We start from the raw sequence: 1983 nt of genomic DNA, 5'->3' as shown, positions 1-1983 counted from the left end.
TCCAGGGCCCGAGCCGGGACTGGGTCAGGATCAGGGGTACAGGCGGGGACAGGGGAGGTGTCCGTGGCCTGGGTCGGGGCAGGCGAAGGGGCAGGATCAGATACACGAGCTGGGTGTGGGGCAAGAAGAAGGGCAGAGGCACGGGCAGGGGAAGGGGCAGCAGCTGTCTCCGTGGCAGGCGAAGGGGCAGGGGCCAGGCAAGGAGAATCAGTCCTTGCAGGGGCTGGGGCAGGGGCTGGGTGTGGGGCAGTAAGAGGGGCGCAGGCCGGGGAAGGGGCCGTGGCCAAGGCCGGGGCAGGGGACGGGGCAGGGGCAGCGGCAGGGTTTGCAGCTGGGTCAGGTGCGGTGGTGCTGGCTGGTGCAGGATGCAGGGCAGGACCTGGGCCTGTGGCAGGATGAGGGGCCCGGGCGGGGACGGGGGAAGGCGCAGGATCCTGAGAGGAGCAGGAGCAGGAGCACGGCCTGGGGCAGGAGCAGGCCGCAGCTCTTCCTGGGCAGCGTCAGGCTCCGCGGGGCCCGGTTCCTGGTCACCTGCTGGCGGCGGGTCCCCGGCTGAGGAGGCGGCAGGCACCGTCTCCCAATCCCCAGCTCCTGCTGATGTCAGGAGGGGCCCGAGCTCCTTGCCAGGAGCAGCTGTGAGAGGAGAGAAGGTCCCGCGCTTGCCTGCCTCTGCATGTGCCTTGGCGCCCCCAGGACCCAGGCGGGGCGTCGCGGAGAGGCCGCAGCCAGGGAAGGAACCCTCAGCGGGATGGCTCCCCGAGGGCAGTGTCCCCGCTGGGTGCTCTGAGCCCAGTCCTTGCTCCTGGCCCCGCACCAGCCTGTGGGGCTTGTCCCTGTGGGCCCAGCACCGACCCGTCCCCGCACACACCCAGGCACCCAGCCCCGCCCCGCCTTCTCACCCTGGGGCTCGGCTTCCGCAGGTGGCCTGGCAGGCTCGGAAGCCTTTCCTGGGCCTGCGGACTCCTGGGTCAGGGAGGAGGTGGTGGCCGCCTGCCTCGTCTCTTCCTCCGTGGCCTTCTGCAAAGACAGGGACCGGTCGCTGGCCCGGAGCCATCCCAGCCCCGCCCGGCCGACCCCACTCTCCTCTTGCCCGGTCCCCCTGCTGCTCCCACATGGGCCCCAGACCTGTGCCTGCCCAGCCCTACCCCCGGTCCCGGGACCCACACCTGCAGGGCTCTGGGGATCGACCCTGGCCAGGAGCTCACATCCCCCACACCTGTCCCACCCAGCCAGCCTTCACCTTGACCGCGACCTGCCCACCGGGCATCTTAGCCCTCATCCACCTGCTCCTGCTCAGGAAGGCCCCACCGCACGTGAGCCCTCCTTCCAGACACATACCTGCACAGGCACGCTCTCAGACACACACACACACACACACACACACACACAAAGACACTTACACACACAAGCCCAGCAGTTGAGGGGACCCGTGGCTGCGCCCGTCGATGCGAGCGTGTGGGGCTGGGCGGCCGGCTCTGGCCTCCCGGTGTCACCTTAGTCTCCTTTCGGCCGAAAGGCCAGAGGCGTCGGGCAGCCCTGAAAGGACCTCCAGAGCGCGGGGAAGTGGTAGCCGGGCGCGCTGTCCTCCGTCTCCACCGTCCCGAGTTTGGGAGGCAGCATGCGAACATGGTGTCGGTTGGACGATGTCCAAAGCAACGAGCTGCGCAGGGGGGCGTCCCTGGAATGTGGGTGCCTGGTGACGTGGGTTCCAATTCTGTTGGGCTCTGTGGTCAGGGAAGTGAGGTCACCGCTTCCTGGGGACCCCTGCCCCGACTTCCTCCTCACACCCGAGTCCCCGAGGGCCTCTCCCCCAGCCGCTCCGTGCTCACCCCTCACCCCATGCCGCGTCCAGACAGCGGCCCCCACACATCGGACTTGTTTCGGTGGTGCTGATGGCAGCAGGCCACCGCGCTGAGCCCTGCCCGCATGCAGGGGCCCGTCGGTGTTGGGCATGCACCCGCGTGTGCAATGGGGTGGGGGGCG

This window comes from Meles meles, unplaced genomic scaffold (genome assembly GCF_922984935.1).
Source record: "Meles meles unplaced genomic scaffold, mMelMel3.1 paternal haplotype, whole genome shotgun sequence".
Classification (NCBI taxonomy): Eukaryota; Metazoa; Chordata; class Mammalia; order Carnivora; family Mustelidae; genus Meles; species Meles meles.
This window is presented reverse-complemented; position numbering follows the sequence as displayed.